We start from the raw sequence: 7,773 nt of genomic DNA on the forward strand, positions 1-7,773 counted from the left end.
GCCATAGCTCCTTAAATTGAATTGTAAAAAATCATTTAACTTTTTCAGCGTTACAGTGGTACCTCGTGATACAACATGCTCGTGTTACGACGAAATTTTCGATTCAGACGAGTTTCTCATACGACCAGGAAACGCACAACGCGCGGGCAAAAAGAGGGCTTTCTGGGTAATGAAGTATACACGTGCACACAACACCCATAGGCAATGGCACCCTTTCTCAGAATAAAACTTCATTACCCACAATCAATACGTGGGAAGCTCAGCTATTGCATTTCCTGTTATTCTTTCTAAGGAAAGAAGCTCCCGCGATCGTTCTTTAAAGACAATTTCTCGTTGGCAAGTGGTCGTGCGTTATTCTATTGTGAGGACATTTGTGTGCATCATTTTCGGAATATTTTGAAGGCAATTCAACAGCAAACAGTCCATTTATAGCGAACGTGAGGGTGGAGGCGTGGCAAACCGCTAACCCGGAAAACGACGGTAACAAAAGATTAAGACAAAACTAGAATTCAGTTTTGTGTAAAGTTACATTAAACGTATGTTTGAGTGTGTCTGTATATATATTTATCCAAGTTAATTTAAATTTGTTTGTTCGTTTACGAGTGCGTTGTTGCCGTGGATAAAGTCCCCCCGAACAGCCCCCAACTCCGCCTCCGTGTGTGTCGTTGTCTCTCCCCTCCGCGAAATGCGTCTAATTTTACATCTATTAAACACATATATGGCGAATTAGAAGAAATAAAACATTTTTTTCCAATCCAATATCCTGTTTTTGGGTGTTTTTTCAGAGGGTTGGAATGAATTAATTTGTTTTCAATTCATTTCAATGGAAAACGTTCGCTCGAGTTACGAAAAGCTCGACATACAATCTCAGTCTCGGAACGGATTACGATCGTATGTCGAGGTACCACTGTATTCAGTTATCCAGTTAGACGGAGCTGGAAAATATCAGTAAAGGATGAAAGAGCAGGGACTTTCTTCATTGTGCTCACCTGCTCTGACCTAGACATAAAAAATGTTCACCTCTATTGTTTATAAATTGGCGGAGGTCCTAAAGTCGGCACAGAGCGGACATTCCCTCCTCACTCGCATCAGATATTCCACCAACAAATGGCAAAGTCCAAGTGAAATCCGAGTACTGTTGTGTTGCAGACAAGTTATAATACAATATAAATAGCCTCTTCCTTGCTTAGGCTTGTATTATCTATCGCAGCAATACTTCCTTTTCTTCAGCTTTTTGAAAGAATGATTAGTGGTGGGGTTTGCATGTTCTCCCCGCCTTGTGTGGGTTTTCTCTGGGTACTCTGGTTTCCTCCCACATCCCAAAAACATGCATGCTAGGCTAGCTGGTTGAACAGTCTTAATTGCCCCTAGCTATGATTGATTGTCCGTCTCCTTGTGCAATGCGATTGGCTAGCCACCAATTCAGGGTGTCCCCCAGGTGGGATCGGCTCCAGCACCCCCCGCGACCCCTAAGCGGTTGGGAAAATGTATGACTCTAGAGGGGAGACAAAAATATTTGATTGGCATTCAGCGGAACATCCTGTCAAGATAGGATTTTTGTCATGACTTGAATATTTTCACCCCTATTTTTTTGTTCCTCTTTTTGTTCCCATATTGAAATGGGAGAAAAACATTCTCAGTATAATTCCCATTTTAAGTGGAAATCGATTTGATCAGAGACCAAGAACAAACATAATACATTGCTACTCCCATATGGTATATGGCATATCCAATGTTACCTCTAAGCAGTGCACGTGCGCAATTGCGCACTACTCTCGTCTTCTCTGCGCACAACAAATCATATGGAGCGCTCAAAATAAAATCCCATTTTTTTAATTTTTTTATTTTGTTTTTTGGGGGGGGGGGGTTGCTGTGAGGCCGACGCATAAACCACTCATCCGCCAGGCCGCCCATTCATAGATATTAATCATTACATTTTATTATTACTAAATCATTTATGTGTGGTAGACATGCACCTGCTTATGGCAGGTGTGATACTTGTGTGTGCCCATAGCGAGCAATGATGATGTTTCTCACACCGGTACTCAGTGTGCTCAGGGAGGTTGTCTTCCTGCCCAGACGAACAAAAAAATAGAGGGAACATTGGTCATATCCCTATCCCAGCCACTTTCATCTCCTGAAAATCCATGAAATTACCAATAAAAAGCAGAACAACATGTTGAATTGGAATTTGATAACACATCACTACAACAGAAACTTTCAATCTCATGCCAATCACTTCATCTTCAGTTGGACTTTTGAACTCTGGAAGTAGAGACCACGCCTACATTGCCTTTTTCAAGTCTATCAGTGTCGAAAATCCAACATGTTTTGAGTGGTTGTTGTCACATGACGTTTAACTGTATAATGAAGATGCCAGTGGATAAGGCACTATTCCTCTAAACCCCTCCACGTTGTAAGAATAACACGATGCCCTCAGCGTGCCCTGGCATGAGTCATCCTCTGCACACTCATGACATCCATTCTTGGCGCCGTGCCTACGCCGGGGGGGCACAGAACGGCACGCGAGGACAATCGTGGCGCGGGGGAGTCCTCCGCCAAGGTTCCAGACAAAAATGCCGTGTTGATGGGCAACCGCTACTTCAGTCCGGCTTGAGTCGGGATGCCGCAGATGGAAGGGCGTCGAGGGAATGTCGGCACACGTCGGCCCCGAGCCTTTATATAAGGCGGGGGGGGGGGGGGGCCCTCGGCATAGAAAAAGACACAGAGGCCGTCTGTTTGGCTTGCAAAGACAGCGGGGTATTCAGGCATCTGGGACTCTATTCACCCAGTGACCGTTGAAATCTTTTCAGTCTTTGGGCTGGCTTGTGACTAGTTGCGAATTCATCATACACACAAAGAAGCACACATGCTCCAAGTGGTCTCATCATTGTGGAAGCGCTTCAGGTTTTAAACCTCCATAAATCAGAAATAAGACAGAAACGGAGGCAAACCGTGAAGGAAAACAAAACAGGAAGCGCCTCCATTTCCTTGTTCAGCAATGGTAATCGTCGTGAAGGTTGTGTTCTGGTAGTAATTGTAAAAAAGACTTTTAATACATTTTTCAGTTGTGACCGGTCGTTTGGTCGCCGGTCTTTTGGTTGCCGATCTTTTGGTCGCCGTCTTTTGGTCGCCGGACTTTTGGTCGCGGTCTTTTGGTCGCCTGGACCCAAACAACGGGCGACCAAAAGACGGCGACCAAAAGACGGCGACCAAAAGACAGACGACCGAAAGACCGGCGACAAAACAAGGTAAAACAACATGGTCTACGCATCAATAAAAGCCAACAATGGCCATGAGCAGTTTCACTGAGCCGACGTGTGAGTGTATGAGTTTGTATGTACATGCGTTGTCCCTTTAAGAAGCTACGTCAGTCAGGGTCTTAACAAGTTCTCCAACAAAAAACAATAAAAGTACGGGAAATTTGGAGCTTTTCTTTAGCCTAATAATTAATAGGGCATTAAGTATGACTAAATAATAATTTGCTGTTTGTATTTAGGGAATTTGAGCAACAATTTTAAATAGTAATTATCAATAACCTTCCGGGCGACCAAAAGACCGGCGACCAAACGACCGAGTACCTTTTTCAGGTGTTCGTACTTTTTATTGTCTTCCTCTAAGAAAGTCAACACAGTAATAAATACATGAATAAAAAGAAATACAGACGTAAAGTCAACCGGTTGATACATTGATTGACGAGATATATGTGACGCGAAATGGCGTTATGGTCCGACAACACTGAAATGTTTGCACATGTTTTATTCAACTCTTTTAGAATTTTGTTGCACAGGTTGAAGGGGACATCGATGATGAAAATGATTTGTTTAATGAGTGAGCTATTTAGTGAGCTTCCCGTTTTGTTGCCATGGAGACAGCATGTGCGAATAGTAGCAGTCTTTTCATATCCAATTGGTCATTTGAGTAAGTCTGCTTTTTCGTATGATAGCCATTGGATATTGTAAACCAAAGTTGAAATATGGTTTCAATTGATTCAATTCAATATAAAGGTTATAGGTCTGACTTTTTAAAATTGACAACTGATTCCTAAACACTGATGTAGAGCGAAAGGAAGTCCAGACAGACTTCTCCTTTTGACAAGAGAACACTTGAAAAAAAAAATCATTTCAATGGTAGTCACTGTGGGTTCAGTTCCTAGTATGTATCACATATATTTCTACAGACTAAGTAAATGATAAAATCTTGTTAAAAAGTATTCAAAAATAACCTGCCTATTTAAATTGTAGAAAAAAAAGTAACATTTTGCATCATCGATTATAAAAAATGGAAAAAGCGCATGTAAACAATGGATTTTGTAACTTGGATTCAATTATAAAAAAATGGAAAAAGTGCATGTAAACAATGGATTTTGTAACTTGCATCTTTTTTTCGTATCTCGAGTCACTCATTTGCATATAAAAAAATTGTAACCTGAACATTTCGTACCTAGAGGCATTCGTAAGTAGAGGTATGACTGTACTCGTTATGTTAATCATGTGAAATCAGGCTCAAACTGATAATAAGAAAAGCTAACATAATTCTGATAATAGTTATCGTCATTATTGTGTTCATAAATAGTTGCTAATACGTCTGTTATTTTGCTTATCTTCCCCACTTTGTATTTTTTTTAAAGATAAATGTATCTTTTTGTACTCCCATGAAGACACATAAAAAAGTAACAAATTAACTTTAAATAAAAGTCAATGAGCTACTTATTACTTTGCATACCTTTACTCTACTTTATTTCCGTCTGGATTTTTACACTTTAACTTGAGTAAAAAATAATACTTTCGCTTTAATGGATTTTACATGCGTCGTTAAAACCGCTGCAGGAAATAGAAGAGTTTTAAACAGTGTTTCATTTTATTTTTTCAGAAAAATATACAAATTGTGAGTCGTCTGGGGTTCTCCGGTCACCACATTCCATTCAGCACCATAACAATCGTATTTGAACAAAACGGGAGGCTTGTCAACACGACTATTGAGTCCCCCTCAGACAAAACAACATGTGGTCCAGGATTCAGTGTCTGTCGTGATGTCCTTGAATGTCAAGCCAAATGCAGGCCACCAAAAAAAAACATCCCCTTAATCCTATAAATGCAACACATGACAGATTTTAATGGTGACGGTGTACATGAGCATTTTATCTCACTGAAGACTTTTGCACCGTGATGCTTTTGAGCAATCCTGCATATCATACGGAGTACTTGAAAATATTTGGTGAAGACAATATCGAAAGTTGGCGAAAGTCAAGTAGAAATATTCACAGTTTAAAAAATAAAAATAAAAAAGTTAAAGTTAAATACAACTGAACTGTACTTGGCAAGTGTTTCATAGGTACACTATGACAGGTCTCACTTGTGGTACTTATATTATACTTTGTGAACCACTAAAGCAAGGGTGTCAGACTCGGGTTGGTTTGCGGGCCGCTTTAACGTCAACTAGATTTCATGTGGGCCGGACCATTTTAGATATATTTAGATTTTTTTTATATAAATGGATTAAAAGAACTGGATTAAAGGCCCTGAATATTCATTTTTTATAGATCTAAAACAATGTTTATTTTAGCTTTTTTTAAATATATTTTTAGATTTGACAAAATGATTTTTGAACTAAAAACACAGAAAAAAAATCTTAAAAATTTACAATTATTGATTTAAAAGGAGGAAAATCAGGAAATTTAATATACATCCATACCAAGGCTGTCAGACTCGGTTTGGTTTGCGGGCCACTTTAACGTCAAGTCGATTTCATGTGGGCTGGACCATTTTAGATATAATATTTAGATTTTTTTTTTATAAATGGATTAAATAAACTGGATTAAAGGCCCTGAATATTCAGTTTTTTATAGATCTAAAACAATGTTTATTTTAGCTTTTTTTAAATATATTTTTACATTTTACAAAATTGTTTTTGAACTAAAAACAATCAAAATATGGATTAAAAAAATAGCAATTATCGATTTAAAAGGGGAAAAAACAGGAAATTTAATATACACCTATACTCTTCATTTTAATTTGATCCTAAAACAGAAAGTCGGCATTCATGATTTACTTTCCCGGGCCACACAAAATGATGCGGCGGGCCAGATTTGGCCCCCGGGCCGCCACTTTCACACCTGTGCACTAAAGTAAAGTATAATGTGGGCATTGGAAACAAATCTCTTCTTTTCGGTCTCTTCTCAAATTCAGAGTGAGTATACTTCCGTCGCTAATATCCCTAAAATGGTATCTTTGCTAGCATGGTGGTGATTAGTGGTGCAGATCATGTATTTGACTAAAAACGCGGGTAGTGATGGCCATGTTGGGTTCAGCCCATTTAAACGCCATTGATCTGAGTCCCAGTTGTGGCAGGGCGGCTCAACCTTCCATCCATTTGTTTTTTATAGTGAATGTCCTAATCCGGGTTGTGTTTAAAAGCAAGGTGCCATCTTAGAATGGTCGCCAGTCTATCACAGGGTGAGAAAGACTGACAAGAAATGACATTCAGTCTGTTATTTTGTGCGAATTGAATGCACACGACAGACATCAAAAGTACTACTTCCCCTTGAAAGACTGCAATTTGTGCTCTTTCATTTTATTTAACTGTTATTTACTCTTGTTTTTGCATGTCTTTTCACATTTTTGATAAATATCTTACATATAATGTAACGTTTATATTCTAAGCCTTCGTAAGTACTTAAAAAAAGGTATTCAGCCATGATTTTGAAATACTACACTCCATTTGGCTAGATTGAACTGTTTTATATATGCTTCATGCCATTTTCTGAACCATTTTGTAATAAATCCCTATCTAATTGTGCCTTTTACAAGCTTGTTTAAAGAATGGACTTGATTTGACATTTAGTGCCGTGTTTAACAGGCTTTTGCCTGTCTGCAACATGTCTCGTAATTCTCAGTCATGCAGAAAGAAACAAGGCAGCCGTGTTTGATTTTCCCGAGTCTCTCTAGAAATCGCTATAAAATTCAACATTAGCTCAGCATCTTTCGCTAATTGCACACACCGAAGGGCTTTGATAGCGGCGTAATACTCCCAACGCACTTCTTTTACTGCATTGTTTGCTCCCTAGAGTATATTTATAACTTGTACTTTTATCTTACCAAACCAGTAGGAAGCTTCACTGAAGCGGGAAACTTCCATTATGACGCGATTATGAGGATTTCTGCAGTGTTATTATTTATTTATTTATTATTTTTTTGCTAACGGCTACTGTTTGGTGGTTAAGCATGCGCATGCTGATTCACTTGCAATACTGGGGGGACGGTTGCCATGGAGACACAGTAGAATCCGTGTGTCTTTTGCAAGTGACTGATGTGTACTAGACAGGGAAACAAGCAAAATATTATATTATGCTATTGTAGTATGTTATCATTTTTGGGGGGGGGTTGGATTGGATTGGATAACTTTATTCATCCCGTATTCAGGAAATTTCGTTGTCACAGTAGCAAGAGGGTGAGGATGCAGAAATAGGAAAGGCATTTTAGACATAAATAGATAGGTAATAAGTAAGTTAATAAATAAATAAATACATGAATAAATATATAAATAAATAAGCGTGTTTCTGAAATATATATATATATATTTCAGAAACACGCTTATTTATATATATATTATCTATATATATATAGACACATATACATGTGCACATATACATGTGCACATATATATATACACGTGTCCATACACATATATATATATATACATATACACGTGTGCATACACATATATTTACATATACACATACATACATATATATACATATACACATATATATAC

Source organism: Stigmatopora argus, chromosome 1 (assembly GCF_051989625.1).
Source record: "Stigmatopora argus isolate UIUO_Sarg chromosome 1, RoL_Sarg_1.0, whole genome shotgun sequence".
NCBI lineage: Eukaryota > Metazoa > Chordata > Actinopteri > Syngnathiformes > Syngnathidae > Stigmatopora > Stigmatopora argus.